The sequence below is a fragment of the Malus domestica genome, chromosome 03 (genome assembly GCF_042453785.1).
Source record: "Malus domestica chromosome 03, GDT2T_hap1".
In the NCBI taxonomy this organism is placed as follows: domain Eukaryota; kingdom Viridiplantae; phylum Streptophyta; class Magnoliopsida; order Rosales; family Rosaceae; genus Malus; species Malus domestica.
In genome coordinates this window covers 5,551,856-5,571,751 of record NC_091663.1, presented here as the reverse complement: position 1 = coordinate 5,571,751, position 19,896 = coordinate 5,551,856, and the positions used below count along the sequence as shown (strand labels likewise).

Below are 19,896 nucleotides of genomic sequence, written 5' to 3'. Positions count from 1 at the left end.
ATGAAATGATGAATCTATAATTCTTCGCCTCTTCGTCAATTAAAAACATCAAATAAAAAATTAATTATATTGCTGGCCTTGACGAGTTCGATGATCCCACATTGTCACTTCCGCAATCCCTCAATGATACCCACAAAATTGATTACCACTACCACCACCTCGACTATCTTTAAAAAGCAATCAAGTAAGTTCTTTTTAAAAGTTAAATAAGGTTTAACTTATATCTTTTACTTATCACTACACTAGACATACTTACATTTGAAATTTGCCTTTGTTGTGCAGTGATGGTGTAAATGTGAAGGGATACTTTGCATGGTCATTGTTGGACAATTTTGAATGGGCTTCTGGATACACCTTACGATTTCGTTTCGTCTATATAGATTACAATGATGGACTTAAGAGGCACCCAAAACTCTCAGCAAGCTGGTTCAAATATTTCCTCGGATAATGGTGAAGATATCCTGCTACGGTTGTTGTTGGTGAAATAAATATGCCAAGCATATCATTTCCCTATTTTCATAATTGTATTCCTTTATGAATGTTCTTCCTTTTTCGTGAAATAAATATGCCAACTATATTTGGATGTTTCTTTGTGTATGCACAAAATAAAAAATGGTCCCTATAACATACAGGACGTGGGAATATGATTTTCTGGGCTTATAACATGTGGCATCTCGGTTGGCAAGAGGGACCGGAATACTCGTAACGAATCACGACATTTACGCATTGATGATTCAAAACATAGATGAACATGAGATTTTGAAGAAAAAGGAGAACAATTTAGGAGGTTAGGCCATCTCCAACCGACCCAGTCAAAGGGCCATGGGGTTAAAAATAGCTTTAAATGACACGAAAACCGTCTCTAACTGAGGGCTAGGCCAAAGGGTTTCTGGGCCCCATTGGGCTAAAAACCAAAATCAAGCCAGTGGGTTGGCCATTTCCAGCCAGCTAGCCCTGCAGCCCAGCCTATTTGACAGCCAACGGCTAGTTGACGTCACATTACCATTGGAATTTGAATTTTTTTTTTGACGAATTTAAAAAAAAATGCTATTTTTTTTCCTATAAATACCTAAGTCATTCCTACACCATTTCTCACATCCTTTTCACCATTCCATACTATCTTACCTCCTCCAATAATCTTTCATTTAATTTTTAATAATTTTAAAATAGCCAGTGAGGTAATGCATTTGTATTGATTAACCTTTCAAACCATAAATCTGGATTCGCATACAACACACATAGTTTTACACCTAAATTCCACGATCACATGAATTAAGGACATTCTTGATGAAATCAAGCATGTTAGAACCCATCGCGACATTTACGTATTGATGATTCAAAACATAGATTGACATGAGATTTTGAAGAAAAAGAACAACAATTTAGGAGGTTAGGCCATCTCCAACCGACCCAGTCAAAGGGTCATGGGGTTAAAAATAGCTTTAAATGACACAAAACCCGTCTCTAACTGAGGGCTAGGCCAAAGGGTTTCTGGGCCCCACTAGGCTAAAAAACCAAAATCGGGCCAGCGGGTTGGTCATTTCCAGCCTGCCAGCCAGCCCTGCAGCCCAGCCCACTTGACAGCCAACGGTTAGTTGACGTCAGATTACCATTGGAATTTGAATTTTTTTTTTGGACGAATTTAAAAAACAATGCTAATTTTTTTTTCCTATAAATACCTAAGTCATTCCTACACCATTTCTCGCATCCTTTTCACCATTCCATACTATTTTACCTCTTCCAATAATCTTTCATTTAATTTTTTGAATAATTTTCAAATGGCCACATCTACAATGAAAGGAAAGGCTTGGACCCCAAAACAAGATGAAAATCTTTGCAGGGCCTATAGATGGGTCTCGGAAGATAGTGTCATGAGTAGTTCTTAAACAAGTGAGGTGTTTGGACTCGTACGTCCAAAAAGTACTACGAGTTCTATGGAGGCATCACTCCCCCGAATCTCCGAAACTACTATGAAATAAGTGTTTTCACAAGTTATTTTAAATATTTAATTATATTACATTTAATTTCATAAATAAATTTCCTTTAATTTTCGTAATTATATTGTCTAGGTACACCAAGCGGAGGAATTGTATACGGAGGACATGAAAAAACACTTTACTCATCACGGTTGTTGGGAAATTTGTAAAGGGTAGGTGTTATTTCAACATCCACCTCAAGAAAGACTTGATCCTATCTAAAATTTGCACAACTAATTACATCCCGACACGTGGCACTCGAAATCCTATTTCATGCTTCAAGGTTTTTTCAAATATCTTAATTTATTTTAGAAGAACCTGATTGGCAGAAATCAATTGAAAGTCTTTGAATTTGTAGAAGAAAGCCTCATCCATGATCTTTTACTTCCTTAGCTTCTGGCAAGAGCATGCTGGTAACGTGTTGTAGGCCTATTTTACTGAACTGTACAAAGGACAGAGAGGGAGAGGGGCCGGCGGCAATACAGAGAAAAGACAAATGTAATTCAAAGTTGCATGTTGTATCATGCCCTTGTACCTTTATTGATAGTAGTACGATGGGTAGAATTTGTATCCTAATGGGATTACATTTCTAATAGGAATTAAACTACTAAAGGGAATATACAAGATACTCCTAGATACACTAGGATTTACACAATCACATTTCTAATCTGATAAGACTGCAATATTATTTTCTTTTTTCTCTTATTTTTTTTCTCCTTTACATTCTTTACTTTTGTTAGCATTAATTAGCTTCTTCATCTCTAGCATATATAAAGGGATGGAATCGATGGATGACTTGAGGAAAACATCATCATGACTATATTAAAACACGGAATGAATCAAGCTACAAACAGGAAGGCCTTTATACTTTGTCGCGTTTATATGTATTCACCCACACTAAACAAAATCCTTAAATTTCCTTGTTCGCGTTAACGTTTGGAATTTATCATGAAGGAGAAGGATGCCTTTATGATTCTACTCCATTATAATACTTATATCTTTTTCAAGATAAACAAAAAAATTAAAATAATTCACACTATTTTTGAAACGTAACCAAACTAATTCACACTATTTCTGAAACGTAATTAAAATAAAGGAAAATTAATTAAAAGGGTTTGAAAACTTAGAGTTTTAACGATAAGGACAAAATAAAGGGTAAAGTGAATAGTACTATGATTGACTTTTTCGTATAAAATTGTGGTTTTTCGTTAAAGTGAACAGTACCGGGAACTTTTCGTTAAAGTTCCCGTAAAATAACTCCCACTATTTCTGAAACCACGGCAAACTAACTCACACTGTGACAACCTGTTCCTAATTTCACGTTTTTATTAATTTTAAAAACGTGAATTGACGAAAATGCTCTAAAGGCAAGGACTTTGACTTCCGTTGACCATCGTCTAGAGAAGCGTATAACTTATTCTTTTGGCGTATTTGCATGGTACCCGATGGTATGAACGCATAGGCATAGACCGTTTGCTAGTCCGGATTATAACGGTATAGTTACGGACGTTTGAAATTGGTTACTTACATTTTAGATTATAAATTATTTGAACTCCCACCATGTGGGAATGGTAACCAATCAGAAGTAAGGGAAGGAAATGAAGGGCCGCTAAGTTAAAAGAAAGAGATGACCAATCAAAAAATGAGGAGAAATGGAAGGAAGGTGGTACGAGGGAGGAAGTCCCCGTCTGATGGGAGGCGGACGAACCAAAGAATGAGGAGGTGAGTGGACCAATGGAAGGAAGAAAAGGGAAGAAATGAGAGAGGAGTGAGAGGCACGGGATCATGAACCCTTCCCTTTCAACCCGTGCACAGCCCTGTTTCGACCCGATTCCAAATCCAACGAATTTCTGCCATTTTTCTCATTGATCACCACCATCCATTACCTGAAAATCACTCATGTGGCCTCCCATCCACATTTCAGCCCAAAAATATAGAGTTTTGCTTCCAATCTCATGAAGGCCGACGCACGGCTTCGTGGGTACTAGGCGACGATCCACCCATTTCTAAAACACTTCTCTGGAGGTCAGGAACAAAGCCTAAACAGTTTTAGGGGCAGTGGTGTTGCGGATTGATTGAATTGAAAGACACCCAAATTCCAGGATTCTGACGAGTTCTTGGCGATTTGAAGCTCTTCCCGGCCAAATTGGACTTGGTTGCAGGTATAAGACTTGCTTTACTCATTGAGATCTTCATTTCTATGAAATTTGAGAATTTTTACAAATAGTTGATTTTTCTGGCGAGTTGGGGCGGTCGACTATAGGATACGGAGACGCGTGAGTCGAGGCATCCCCTGACCTTCCTAGGCTAAACTTCATACCCAATTCCATATGTGATATCCGATTAATGAAATTCCATTGTTTTGGTACAATTTCGCTAAGGTCCGTTACTTGGTCAATATACGAATCGACGATCCAACCGATGGATCGTCACCAAACTTTAATAGCTTTTTATTCGTAATATTGGAGGACCTTAGGAACTTCCAGATTGGGAATCCGACGTAGGGATCTTCCCAAATTAGATTTGTAAGTTTGTAAAATAAAACGTCGATCGCCACTTGAATTTGCAATTAGCGAAGATAAAATCGTTGGATCATAATGAAACTTTAGTATGATGTTCTAGAAGCATAATGTAGATCTTTGGAAGATATGGATTGAAAATTTGAGGTACGGATCTTCCGGATCGAGTTTGGTAGGGTTGCGGACCCTACCGTCAACCGGCAGTTGACTTTTGGTCAATGGGTTTCGAATCATTTTCGAATGTCCTTGGGGATGTGTTTTATGTAATTTATGTGTTCTATTGATAAGAATTCTGAGACGTTATTTGATAATTATTCTAGACGACGATTGTTCGTGACACCTTGATTTTCATGCAAGGGAGTTGTAGCGCGAACTCTAGGTGAGTGGGCTTTTGGTTTTCTATATACATATATATGCTCTACATTTTCCCAGAAATTGTTTTAAATGGATTTACGATTTTAAATGCCATGTCAATTGCATTACAATTTAGAATATGCTTTAGAATAGATATGCATGTTGTTGTTTGACGCTGCGGACGTTCAGGTAAGCTTCAAGTGATATATATTGATGATAGTGGAATGTATCGTTGTGATTATACGTAGATGCATTTAGAACTCATTATCTTGCACCCCGGTGTTAGTGCTTCCGCCCGTGGCCAGGGCACAGTCTTTCTCGTTATGTTCACCTCCTGCACCGCACGCTCACCTTGGATCCAAGTTTGGTGCACAACCCTGTCGTACAGACCATAATAGGTGGTTTCGACTCGTAGGTGACCCGTGATTATTCGCACAACCTTCACGTCAGCGTAGCACTTGAGCATACTTATCTACACCTAGCCTTGTCGTACAGACCACAATAGGTGGTTCAGACTCATGTCCAGGCATACTTGATGAGTTATAGATTCAACTATACATGTCACATTAGGCGACTCCGGCTGGCATACTGTTTTACATTGATTCGTATCACCTGGCTTACACATTTTATGGTTGAACATCTTGACCTGGCATACCTCTGTTTTCACTGCTTATAAGCATTATCCTTATGTACCTACGTGTTATTATTTCCTCGGAAATTATATGAGTTTTACAGTGAGGGGTTATTACTTTCAGAAAAGATAATTGTGTTTTCTAAAGTTTTGTTTTTGCCTACTCACCCTTCTGTTTTTCGCCCCCCAGGTTCTAGTAGCAAAGTTTCGTACCGACGAGGATTATTGGCAAATCTTGGTGTAGACGATTACCATTGATGGTATAATTCTCACTCTATTTTACTGTACTGTACTTATGTTATGTCATCACGTGTGAATTGGGTTCATTCCCGCTCACAGCTCACTCTGTATTTAGGCACTTTTAGGTTTAAATTTATTCACATCTTCCACATTACTACACTTTATGGCTTCGTCACCTTCCAGGTGTCAACCAGCACAGCTCGATTCAGAGTCCTAGTGGACATTTCGGGTCGGGGTGTGTCGCATACTATTTCTGAAATTGAGCCATAATAGCCCACACTATTTATGGAAGGGAACAAAATAAACACTATTTCTAAAACTACAGCAAAATAACCAACACTATAGCTAAAACTAAACCAAAATAACTCATACTATTTATGGAACTATAGCACAATTACACACTATTTCTGAAAACTGAACCAAAATAACCCACACTATTTCTTGAAGGGAACAAATACACATTATTTTTATAACTACAACAATATAACCCACACAATAATTTAAACTGAACAAAAATAATCCACGCTATTTCGGGAACTACAGCAAAATAACCCACACTATTTCTGAAACAGAACCAAAATAACCCTGTACTATTTCAGAAATTAAACTAAAATAACTCAGACTATTTTTGAAAATGAACAAAATAAAGACAAAGTTTTGACAAAATAACACAATCTTGAATCTTGATTGATCGCACGTCTTTATCCAAAAAATGGTAGTCTTATATATTGCTATTTAATAGTATAATCTATATATGGATTACTTTTGATTTGGCTATGTATAACAGGTTGAATTCAGCTTCAGGAAATTTTCAGTCCCCTCTTCTCTTTTTTTTTGGGTGGGTTTGAAAAACATATAATACTTTGATAAATACGTTTTTCCTTTTTTGTATTCATGGCCCTTTTGGGATTCTTCCGTCAGGAGCAGTGTCTGTAAAAAAAAATGACCTAAGGACTGTAGAGAAATGTATCAAAACTGTGTTGAGCAACGAAAAATAAATAAACAATTTGACTGCAATTAAATTGCAGGACCATGAAATCTTTTTACATACAAAAATAGCAATATTCTATGAATTAGAAAAACTTACAAAAATAGCTATATTTTATGAATTAAAAAAACAAAAATCATCTAAAGCTCACTATAAAAATCAAGTTTTCTACATACCCATAGTGAAACAAAAGACAGTTGGTTTTATTTATTAGTTTGGCACGTGTGGTGGTTGGAATAATGAAAGTGGGATGGTGGACGGCAGTGGAAAATGGAAGTGGGGATGGTGGACGCCATTTTATCAGCTTCATATTTAATAAGGTAATAGGCTTTCCGTTAGGGGCAAGTTTGAAAAAAAAAATTAATGCGTTGAGCTTTTAGTTCGGTCGCGAGCTTTTATGTTTGGAGGGCTGGTATATGAATAGTTTGTCATTAAGATTAAATTTTAGGTTTATTAGGTTAAATAATAGTTTATGGTAGTATTTGGTTAAATTAAAGTTAGGTCCAAGTTCTTTTCATTAAAGCTTCTTTTTTTTTCCTTGTATTATGAGAGGTAAAGTTTATGTCCCTTTTAACTAGATGTAACTTTCTTTCGTTACCAATAAAATTCTCTTGTATCGCAGACGTTTCTTAAAAATAAAAAAAAATAAAAAAAAGTTTTATTCAAGATGGATGTGTGAATTCGTGTATATAAAACCTTTGTCCCAAGAAAGTAAAGAACTAGAACTAAAACTTTACCCTTTACACTCTCGTATTCTAATTACTCTCTTAGAAGTCTAGAACCAAAACTGTGGAACCTTTTTGTTCTCGTTGCCTGCTATCATAACTACAATATAACTAATTTTTTCGACAATTTTGCTATAGCGATGCATTAGGCGTGAACCCTCCAAACTAGCATAAGGATACATCTCTATTTCAATCCACTTTTTGACAATTTCTACAATATAACTATTTTTTTTTTTTTTGACAATTTTGCTATAGCAATGGATTAGGCGCGAACCCTCCAAACTAGCATAGGGATACATCTCTATTTCAATCCACTTTTTGACAGTTTTGGTGTAGTGGTCAGCCTTCTAGAACACTTTTGTAGTCTTTTATTATGTTACTTAGACCAGTTGAACTTCCTTAACAAATTGTCAAATTCCAAGCAGGAATTAAACATATCTAACTCTAAAATAATTACAAAATATGGAACAACGTTAATATTAACAAACCAGTATATCCAGTTCCCACAAACAAGTACTTAATTCGTTTTTATATGTACAATACCTCTTAACTTGTTACACATTTCAATTGGTTTGGAGGAAAACGTGAAGAAATAGACTTTCACCCCCTGCTTTTTTTACCCCATCCCTAATAAAATTTTCACCTCACCATAATATGTTCATTGAAATCTCCAAGATATTAAGTTTCACGTATGCTATGTGCACGTTCCCAACTTAATGCAAGTCATGACCTTATCACGATTAGATTATGTAGGGCAACTTAATGCAACTATGCAAATCATGACCTTATCATGATTAGATTATATAGGGCTATATTCTCGTGATAGTCTAATTATTTATAATGTTGCGAAGGTGTCTAGCCAATTGATATCGAAGACTTTTGGTACTTATTTACAATCTATACTTTTACTAATTATTTATTATCTGTATTGATCCACGTTCTTAATTAAATATTAAGGGTTACATGTTTTCCTCATACATACTTTCTCTATATAAACGCCACGCGAGGAAGGCCAAAACCATTCCAGTTCACCAAAAGCCCTAATTAGCAATGGCAATGAGGTTACAGTTACTGCTGTTGGGTGTGCTACAACTAACTGGCTTTGCAGCAGCAGATAGTAAAACTACTGCTGTTATACCTAGTCGTTATAGCAGTGCTTCCCTGAACAGAAGCAGTTTTCCATCAGGCTTTGTATTTGGTTCAGCTTCAGCATCTTACCAAGTTTGTGTTTCTGCACTTAATGAGTTGTTAGGGTTTTTATTTAATGTCAGATCTATTAGCATACATGCAGGAAAATACTAACATGCTTATTTTGTACTCTTATATGTGTAAATTAATTTCAGTATGAAGGTGCATGGGATGAAGGTGGTAAAGGACCAAGCATATGGGATAACTTCACCCACCAGTACCCAGGTACCTACACCGGTGCCAGATTGAATTGAACCTTGATTAATACAGATTTATTCGTAACCTTTACAAGGGTTAGACATTGATGGCGGACGAGGCCTAAAACATGAGGTTTATGAAGATAATGAAAATTTTATACATGGTTAATTGCAGAAAAAATCATTGATGGAAGCAATGGGGACGTGGCTGATGATCAATACCACCGCTATAAGGTTCAAAAATTTCATTAACTTTGTTCTCCAGTCCTTCTGAATTATTTATTAGTATAAGGAGAATTAAAGAATTTACGCCCTTAAGAAAATTAAGGAGGTTGAAGATGAGGCATTTTCTTATAATACATATTGCGTTATTCTATATAGGAAGATGTAAAGATTATGAAGGATATGGGATTGGATGCTTATAGGTTCTCTATCTCATGGTCCAGATTGTTACCGAGTAAGTTGATCATCCGCATTCGCATTAATTAGTTGGGACGAAGTAGTGTGTCCATGCATGATGTTTGCTCTGAGTAATATAACCAATTATATTTGTAGTTTAACCTATTTTGTTCCCCTTTCCAATGTATTTGCTTATGTTCTTAATTTTAATTATATAATTAGATGGAAAGCTAAGTGGGGGTGTGAACAAGGAAGGAGTAGAATACTACAACAATCTCATCAATGAACTCCTAAACAAAGGTGATGCAACTGCTTAATCTCATATATCATCCCACCTTACAAATACACACACACACATGTACATATATACATATTAAGAGTTACATGTTATATAATCGAGCGTGTTGCTTTTATTGATCATGCACAGGTGCAACGCCATATGCGACAATCTTTCATTGGGATCTTCCTCAAGCTTTAGAAGAAGAATATGGTGGTTTCTTAAACCGTCAAATTGTGTAAGTAGTAGACTTTGATTCTCTAATTGATAATAATTCTTTATCTTCTTGACGATTCATCGTTTAGATATTCAAATGTATATTGCTATAATGCGTAAACCTTCAAAATCAACATGCAACTGATTTTTAATTTTCCATGTTGCAACAATCATTTTCGAGACTACGCAGAACTTTGCTTTAAGTTATTTGGCGATCGGGTAAAGTATTGGATCACACTGAATGAGCCATTTACTTTTATTACGTTTGGCTATGCATCAGGAGAATTAGCACCCGAGCGATGTTCTGCTTGGCAGAACTTAAACTGCACTGGCGGTGATTCGGCTACCGAACCCTATATAGTAGCACACCACTTCCTCCTCGCTCATGCACATGCTGTTAAAGTGTACAAGACTAAATAGCAGGTCATATTAATACTCAATGTTGTAATATTAAATTAATAAGATAGGGTTAATTTACCTTTTTTCATACCGTAACTAATCAAGTTTGGTTGGTGATGTGCAGGCATCTCAAGAAGGCGTGATAGGAATAACATTAGCGACAAATTGGTTTGTGCCGGTTTCTAACGCAACGCGTCATCGGAATGCTGCAAATCGATCTTTGGATTTTATGTTTGGATGGCAAGTTTATGAATTCCAAACTTATATATCAACCCAATTAAGTGTTCATTTATATGATAATAATACAAAATTTATTGATGAAATTTCAATGATTATGTAGGTTTATGCAACCATTGACAAGCGGCCAATATCCGCACAGTATGCAAGTTCTTGTTAAAGAAAGATTACCTAAATTTACACAAGAAGAATCCAAGTTAATAAAAGGGTCATTTGATTTTGTTGGAATGAATTATTATACTACTCACTATTCAAGCGATCAACCTCATAATATTTCTGCAAATGCAAGCTTCCTGACCGATGCTCGCGTTTTTGAATCAAGTGAGTACAAAATGAGAAACCAATTATTTAATTTGAGTAATTTAAGTTCATCAAAATATTTAAAATCTCATATTCCTAAATGTTGTGGCAGCCGAGCTTAATGGAGTCCCCATTGGTCCTCCGGTACGCGTCGAACAATTAGCTAAACTATTTGCATTCAAAGAGTAATTGTTTTTCATTTAGTTAACTTACCTTCATAAATTGGGGTTGCAGGCTGCTTCAAGCTGGCTAGTTGTTTATCCAAAAGGCATTCGAGAGATTTTACTCTACGCAAAGCACAAATATAATAATCCGCTCATTTACATTACTGAGAACGGTAATTATTTTTAAACCTTAATTAACTAAATAATTAATGCTTCACATGTATATGGTGTAAAATGCAGTTGACATCTATAAGTGATCTACATATAAAACTAGATGGGAACTCTCAAACATTTAGCAATCTGTTGAATCGATAGGAATGAAATGATGAATCTATAATTCTTCGCCTCTTCGTCAATTAAAAACATCAAATAAAAAATTAATTATATTGTAGGCCTTGACGAGTTCGATGATCCCACATTATCACGTCCGCAATCCCTCAATGATACCCACAGAATTGATTACCACTACCACCACCTCAACTATCTTCGAAAAGCAATCAAGTAAGTACTTTTTAAAAGTTAAATAAGGCTTAACTTATATCTTTTACTTATCACTACACTAGACATACTTACATTTGAAATTCGCCTTTTTTGTGCAGTGATGGTGTAAATGTGAAGGGATACTTTACATGATCATTGCTGGACAATTTTGAATGGGCTTCTAGATACACCTTACGATTTGGTTTCGTCTATATAGATTACAATGATGGACTTAAGAGGCACCCAAAACTCTCAGCAAGCTGGTTCAAATATTTCCTTGGATAAGGGTGAAGATATCTTGCTGCGATTGTTGTTCGTGAAATAAATATGCCAAGCATATCATTTCCCTATTTTCATAATTGTATTCCTTTATGAATGTTCTTCCTTTTTCGTGAAATAAATAGCCAACTATATATGGATGTTTCTTTGTGTATGGACAAAATAAAAAATGGTCCCTATAACATACAGGATGTGGGAATATGATTTTCTGGGCTTATAACCTGTGGCATCTCGGGTGGCAAGAGGGACCGGAATACTCGTAACCCATGAGCGTAGTCCTTAGTCTGACATACTACACATTGAAGATGTTACTTGTCTCCTAAGTAAGAAAACCCTAATTCAAGTCAAATTAGGATATCTTTGAAATTAGATAATGCAATCATAATCGTAAGAAGATTGGATATCTTATCCTAGATTCCTGATTGATAGGCTTACTCTCCCTACCAGGACAACTGTTCATCTTCTCTACAACTATCATACGCATATTTTCTCTACGCCTAACAGAGGCTCATCTTGCATACACGCCGCCATCTACACATATATAGACGCGTTCATTAGAAACTTATCTTCTTAACGCTAAGCCATAGGCTATTCGTCAAGAATAGTTCATGATGTAGCTCACATCGCACCATTCTTTCTTAGAGTTACACCAGTGAGGTAATGCATTTGTATTGATTAACCTTTCAAACCATAGATCCGCATTCGCATACAACACACGTAGTTTTACACCTAAATTCCACGATCACATGAATTAAGGACATTCATGATGAAATCAAGCATGTTAGAACCCATCACGACATTTACGCATTGATGATTCAAAACATAGAAGAACATGAGATTTTGAAGAAAAAGGAGAACAATTTAGGAGGTTAGGCTATTTCCAACCGACACAGTCAAAGGGCCATGGGGTTAAAAATAGCTCTGAAAGACACGAAAACCGTCTCTAACTGAGGGCTAGGCCAAAGGGTTTCTGGGCCCCACTAGGCTAAACAACCAAAATCAGGCCAGCAGGTTGGCCATTTCCAGCCAGCCAGCCAGCCTTGCAGCCCAGTCCACTTAACAGCCAATGGCTAGTTGATGTCAGATTACCATTGGAATTCGAATTTATTTTTTTGGACGAATTTAAAGAAAAAATGCTAATTTTTGTTTTCCTATAAATACCTAGGTCATTCCTACACCATTTCTTGCATCCTTTTCACAATTCCATACTATCTTACCTCTTCCAATAATCTTTCATTTAATTTTTTCAATAATTTTCAAATAGCCACATCTGCAATGAAAGGAAAGGCTTGGACCCGAAAAGAAGATGAAGCTCTTTGCAGGGCCTATAGATGGGTCTAGGAAGATAGTGTCAAGAGTAGTTCTTAAACAAGTGAGGTGTTTGGACTCGTACGTCCAAAAAGTACTATGAGTTCTATGGAGGCACCACTCCCCCGAATCCCCGAAACTACTATGAAATAAGTGTTTTCACAAGTTATTTTAAATATTTAATTATATTACATTTAATTTCATAAATAAATTTCCTTTAATTTTCGTAATTATATTGTCTAAGTACACCAAGCGGAGGAATTGTATACGGAGGACATGAAAAAACCCTTTACCCATCATGGTGTGGCTTGAGGAAAACAATTTACTCATATATAAAGGGATGGAATCGATGGCTGACTTGAGGAAAACATCATCATGACTATATTAAAACAAGGAATGAATCAAGCTACAAACAGGAAGGCCTTTATGCTTTGTCGCGTTTATATGTATTCACCCACACTAAACAAAATCCTTAAATTTCCTTGTTCACGTTAACGTTTGGAATTTATCATGAAGGAGAAGGATGCCTTTATGATTCTACTCCATTATAATACTTATATCTTTTTCAAGATAAACAAAAATATTAAACTAATTCACACTATTTTTGAAAAGTAACTAAACTAATTCACAATATTTCTGAAACGTAATTAAAATAAAGGAAAATTAATGAAAATGGTTTGAAAACTAAGAGTTTTAACGATAAGAACAAAATAAAGGGTAAAGTGAATAGTACCATGATTGACTTTTTAGTGTAAAAATGTGGTTGTTCGTTAAATTGAACAGTACCGGGAACTTTTCGTTAAAGTTCCCTTAAAATAACTCCCACTATTTCTGAAACCACAGCAAACTAACTCATACTGTGACAACCCGTTCCTAATTTTACGTTTTTATTATTTTTAAAAGCGTGAATTGACGAAAATACTCTAAAGGCAAGGACTTTGACTTCCGTTGACCATCGTCTAGAGAAGCGTATGACTTATTCTTTTGGTGTGTTTGCATAATACTCGATGGTATGAACGCATAGGCGAAGACCGTTTACTAGTCCGGATTATAACGGTATAGTTACGGACGTTTGAAATTGGTTACTTACATTTTAGATTATAAATTATTTGAACTCCCACCATGTGGGAACCAATCAGAAGTAAGGGAAGGAAATAAGGGACCGCTAAGTTAAAAGAAAGAGATGACCAATCAGAAAATGAGGAGAAATGGAAGGCAGGTGGTATGGGTGAGGAAGTCCCCATCTGATGGGAGGCGGACGAACTAGAGAATGAGGAGGTGAGTGGACCAATGAGGAAGAGAAGGGAAGAAAGGAGAGAGGAGTGAGAGGCACGGGATCATGAACCCTTCCCTTTCAACCCGTGCACAACCCAGTTTCAACCCGGTTCCAAATCCGGCGAATTTCCGCCATTTTTCTCGTTGATCACCACCATCCATCACCTGCAAATCACTCATGTGGCCTCCCATCCACCATTTCAACCCAAAAACAGAGAGTTTTGGTTCCAATTTCGTGAAGGCCGATGCACGGCTTCATGGGTACTAGTTGACGATCCACCCATTTCTAAAACACTTCTTTGGAGGTCAGGAACAAAGCCCAAACAGTTTTTGGGGCCGTGGTGTTGCGGATTGATTGAATTAAAGGACACCCAAATTCTAGGGTTCCGACGAGTTCTTGGCGATTTGAAGCTCTTCCCGGCCAAATTGGACTTGGCCGCAGGTATAAGACTTGCTTTACTCACTGAGATCGTCATTTCTGTGAAGTTTGAGAATTTTTTGAAATAGTTGATTTTTCCGGCAAGTTAGGGCGGTCGACCGTCGATACGGAGACGCGTGGGTCGAGGCATCCCCTGACCTTCCTAGGCTAAACTTCATTCCCAATTCCATATGTGATGTCCGATTAACGAAATTCCGTTGTTTTGGTACAATTTCGCTAAGGTCCGTTACTTGGTCATTATAAGAATCAACGATCCAACCATTGGATCGTCACCAAACTTTAATAGCTTATTATTCATAATATTTGAAGACCTTAGGAACTTACAGATTGGGAATCCAACGTACGGATCTTCCCAATTTAGATTTGTAAGTTTGTAAAATAAAACGTTGACCGCCACTTGAATTTGCAATTGGCGAAGACCCAACCGTTGGATTATAATGAAACTTTAGTATGATATTCTAGAAGCATAATGTAGATCTTTGGAAGTTACGGATCAAAAATCCAAGTTACAAATCTTCTGGATTGAGTTACGTAGGCTTGCGGACCCTACCGTAAACCATTGACCGACAGTTGATTTTTGGTCAATGGGTTTCGAATCAGTTTAGAATGTCCTTGGGAATGTGTTTTATGTAAGTTACGTGTTCTATCGATAAGAATTCTGAGACGTTATTTGATAATTGTTCTAGACGACGATCGTTCGTGACACCTTGATATTCGTGCAAGGGAGTTGTAGCGCGGACTTCAAGTGAGTGGCCTTTTGGTTTTCTATGTACATATATATGCTTTACATTTTCCCAGACTAAACAGAATCCTTAAATTTCCTTATTCGCGTTAACGTTTGGAATTTATCATGAAGGAAAATTACTGAAGGAAAATTTCCTTTATGCTTCTACTCCATTATAATACTTAAATCTTTTTCAAGATAAACAAAAAAATTAAAATAGTTCACACTATTTTTGTAACGTAACTAAACTAATTCCCACTTTTTCTGAAACGTAATGAACATAAAGGAAAATTAATGAAAAAGGTTTGAAAACTTTGAGTTTTAACGATAAGGACAAAATAAAGGGTAAAGTGAATAGTACGATGATTGACTTTTTAGTGTAAAAATGTGGTTTTTCGTTAAAGTGAACAGTACCGGGAACTTTTCGTTAAAGTTCACTTAAAATAACTCCCACTATTTCTGAAACCACGACAAACTAACTCATACTGTGACAACCCGTTCCTAATTTTACGTTTTTATTAATTTTAAAGGCAAGGACTTTGACTTTTGTTGACAATCGTCTAGAGAAGCGTATGACTTATTCTTTTGACGTATGTGCGTAGTACTCGATGGTATGAACGTATAGGCGAAGATCTTTTGCGAGGCCGGATTATAACGGTATAGTTACGGACGTTTGAAATTGGTTACTTGCATTTTAGATTATAAATTATTTGAACTCCTACCATGTGGGAATGGTAACCAATCAGAAGTAAGGGAAGGAAATAAGGGACCACTAAGTTAAAAGTAAGAGATGACCAATCAGAAAATGAGAAGAAATGGAAGGAAGGTGGTACGGGGGAGGAAGTCCCCATCTAATGGGAGGCGAACGAACCAGAAAAGGGGGAGGTGAGTGGACCAATGGGAGGAAGAGAAGGGAAGAAAGAAGAGAGGAGTGAGAGGCACGGGATCATGAACCCTTCCTTTCAACCCATGCACAACCCAGTTTCGACCTGGTTCCAAATCCGGTGAATTTCTGCCATTTTTCTCGTTGATCACCACTATCCATCACCTGCAAATCACTCATGTGGCCTCCGATCCACCATTTCAACCAAAAAACAGAGAGTTTTGGTTCCAATTTTGTGAAGGCCGACGCACGGCTTCGTGGGTACTAGACGGCGATCCACCTATTTCTGAAACACTTACCTTCAATGACCACCACAAAAACACTTCTTTGTCGGCCAGGAACAGTCCAAACAATTTTAGGGGCGGTGGTGTTGCGAATTGATCGAATTAAAGGACACCCAAATTCTAGGGTTTTGGCGAGTCCTTGGTGATTTGAAGCTCTTCCCGGCCAAATTGGACTTGGTTGCAGGTATAAAACTTGCTTTGCTCACTGAGATCTTCATTTCTATGAAGTTTGAGAATTTTTAGAAATAGTTGTTTTTGATGGCTAGTTGGGGCAGTCGACCTCCAGATACGGAGGCGCGTGGGTCGAGAAGGCCCCTGAGTATTGCATAATTACATTTAAGTCCCCTGAGTATTTATAGGAGGTCTAAATACGAGACCCTAAATATGGTATAAATAGTTCCAATTTCGTGAAGGCCGACGCACGGCTTCGTGGGTACTCGACGACGATCCACCTATTTCTAAAACACTTCTTTGGAGGTCAGGAACAAAGCCCAAACAGTTTTAGGGGCCGTGGTGTTGCGGGTTGATCGAATAAGAACACCAAAATTCTAGGGTTCCGACGAGTTCTTGGCGATTTGAAGCTTTTCCCGGCCAAATTGGACTTGGCCGTAGGTACAAGACTTGCTTTACTCACTGAGATCTTCATTTCTATGAAGTTTGAGAATTTTTAGAAATAGTTGATTTTTCCGGCGAGTTGGGGCAGTCGACCATCGGATACCGAGGCGTGTGGGTCGAGGCATCCCCTGACCTTGCTAGGCTAAACTTCATACCCAATTCCATATGTGATGTCCGATTAATGAAATTCCATTGTTTTGGTACAATTTCGCTAAGGTCCGTTACTTGGTCATTATAAGAATCAACGATCCAACCATTGGATCGTCACCAAACCTTAATAGCTTATTATTCGTAATATTTGAGGACCTTAGGAACTTACAGATTGGGAATCCGACGTACGGATCTTCCCAAATTTGATTTGTAAGTTTGTAAAATAAAACATTGACCGCAACTTGAATTTGCAATTGGTAGAGATCCAACCGTTCGATCATAATGAAACTTTATTATGATGTTGTAAAGGAATAATGTAGATCTTTGGAAGTTAGGGATAGAAAATCCGGGGTACGGATCTTTCGGATCAAGTTGCGTATGGTTGCAAACTCTATCGTCGACCATTGACCGATGATTGACTTTTGACCAATGGGTTTCGAATCATTTTAGAACGTCCTTGGGGATTTTTTTTATGTAAGTTACGTGTTCTATTGATAAGAATTCTGAGACATTATTTGATAATTGTTCTAGGCGACGATCTTTCGTGACACCTTGATATTCGTGCAAGGGAGTTGTAGCGCAAACTCCAAGTAAGTGGGCATTTGGTTTTCTATATATGTATATATGCTCTACATTTTCCTAGAAATTGTTTTAAATGGGTTTATGATTTTAAATGGCATGTCAACTGCATTACATTTTAGAATATGCATTAGTATAGATATGCATGTTGTTGTTTAACGCTGCAGACTCTCAAGTAAGCTTCAAGTGAAATATATTGATGATAGTGGAATGTATTGTTGTGACTATACATAGATGCATTTAGAGCTTATTATCCTACACCCCGGAGTTAGTGCTCCTACCTGTGGCTAGGGCACAGTCTTTCACGTGATGTTCACTTCCCGCACTGCACGCTCACCTTGGATCTAAGTTTGGTGCACAGCCCTATCGTACAGACCATAATAGGTGGTTCCAACTCGTAGGTGACCCGCAATTATTTGTACAGCCTTTACATGATTGTAGCACTTGAGCGTACTTATCTACACCCAGCCTTGTCATACAAACCATAATAAGTGGTTCGGACTCTTGTGCAGGCATACTTGACGAGCTATAGATTCAGCCGTACAGGTCACATTAGGTGACTCCGGTTGGCATACTATTTTACATTGATTCGTATCACCTGGCTTACACATTTTATGGTTGAACATCTTGACCTGGCATACCTCTGTTTTCACTGCTTCTAAGCATTATCCGTATGTACCTATGTGTTATTATTTTCTGGGAAATTATACAGGTTTTACAGTGAGGGGTTATTACTTTCAGAAAAGAGAATTGTGTTTTCTAAAGTTTTGTTTTTGCCCACTCACCCTTTTGTTTTTCGCCCCCCCAGGTTCTAGTAGCAAAGTTTCGTACCGACGAGGATTATTGGCAAATCTTGGTGTAGACGATTACCATCGATGGTATAATTCTCACCCTATTTTACTGTACTGTACTTATGCTCTGTCATCACGTGTGAATTAGGTTCATTCCCACTCACGGCTCACTCTGTATTTAGGCACTTTTAGATTTAAATCTATTCACATCTTCCACATCACTACACTTTATGGCTTCATCACCTTTCAGGTGTCGGCCATCACAGCTCGATTCGGAGTCCTTATGGACATTTCGAGTCGGGGTGTGTCACATACTATTTCTGAAGCTGAGCCATAATAGCCCACACTATTTGTGGTAAGGAACAAAATAAACACTATTTCTAAAACTAAAGTAAAATAACCAACACTATATCTGAAACTAAACCAAAATAACCCATACTATTTTTGGAAATATAGCACAATTACACACTATTTCTGAAAACTGAACCAAAATAACCCACACTATTTCTTGAAGGGAACAAATACACATTATTTTTATAACTACAACAATATAACCCACACAATAATTTAAACTGAACAAAAATAACCACGCTATTTCGGGAACTACAGCAAAATAACCTACACTATTTCTGAAACTGAACCAAAATAACCCCGTACTATTTCAGAAATTAAACTAAAATAACTCACAATATTTTTGACAATGAACAAAACAAAGACAAAGTTTTGACAAAATAACCCAATCTTGAATCTTGATTGATTGCACATCTTTCTCTAAAAAAATGGTAGTCTTATATATTGCCGAAAGAATGAAGAGAACAGATTGGAAGAGAGACGAAAAAGATAAAAAAAAAATTAAAGAGAACGGGGAGAGAGAAAAAAGAAAATAGAGATAGATATGGAGTGAGGGGAGAAGAGAAAAAAGAAAGGAGTGAGTTTAAGCAAGGGTGGGCAAACGGGTCCCGGACCTATGGGTCGGGGCGGGTCCAAAAATTTGAAATACAAAATGGGGCGAGGCGGGTCTACGAAATTAGCAGGGAGGGACGGGTCCAAAAATAAGAAAGAATGGACCCCCGGCCCAACCCGTTTGTAGCATGGGATAATGGATTGGATTAAAGCAACGCCGTGGCCCTCAACTTACAAGGTTGCCCATCAAATTGGACCAGATTTGGGAGGCCCTCAATAAGGTCTCTGGAACCAATACGTAGCAGAGCATTTTTATATATGATTTAATTAAATCCAACTCTCTAGCATTTTTATCCCTAACCTCAGAGACTTTCAT

The 19,896-nt window shown here is 37.3% G+C and overlaps 1 pseudogene; it reads left to right on the top strand.

Annotated features, from left to right (window-relative positions):
• Positions 1-8,453: 8,453 nt before the first annotated feature.
• Positions 8,454-11,693, top strand: LOC139194035 (beta-glucosidase 12-like; annotated as a pseudogene).
• Positions 11,694-19,896: the final 8,203 nt, after the last annotated feature.